Raw genomic sequence first — 373 nt, 5'->3', positions numbered from 1 at the left:
GAGAGAGAGAGAGAGAGAGAGAGAGAGAGAGAGCAAGGAAAAACTCAAGAGATGGAAAAACCTCCACTTAAGTTCACTGACTTTTCCATAAGTGTTTTCATCCATCTCAAATAGCTGCTGAGAGCTTATTGGATGGGCCTTTGACCTTGTAATGGCCAATGGCCAAAGTCTGCACGAATGTGAATATTAGCCAACTGTGAGGAGCAGTGTAGAGTTTTTGTAATCTGTATACTGTGTTAAAGCAGAAATACAATGGTGAGTTTACTTTAACTTAGAGCTGGGCAATATGGAGAAAATCAAGTTTCACGATATTTTTGACCAAATAACTCAATATCGATACCGCAACAATATTGTAGTGTTGACTATTGGTGCT

At 39.1% G+C, this 373-nt stretch overlaps 1 protein-coding gene across 4 annotated transcripts in view; it reads right to left on the bottom strand.

Annotated features, from left to right (window-relative positions):
* The window catches only part of svild (supervillin d), a 50,516-nt gene that overhangs the window by 31,826 nt on the left and 18,317 nt on the right, over positions 1 to 373 (bottom strand). The gene's annotated exons all lie outside the window — the stretch shown is intronic.

This window comes from Etheostoma spectabile, chromosome 21 (genome assembly GCF_008692095.1).
Source record: "Etheostoma spectabile isolate EspeVRDwgs_2016 chromosome 21, UIUC_Espe_1.0, whole genome shotgun sequence".
NCBI classification, from domain to species: domain Eukaryota; kingdom Metazoa; phylum Chordata; class Actinopteri; order Perciformes; family Percidae; genus Etheostoma; species Etheostoma spectabile.
Note: the sequence above shows the minus strand (reverse complement) of the source record. Positions and strands in the feature narration are given on the sequence as shown.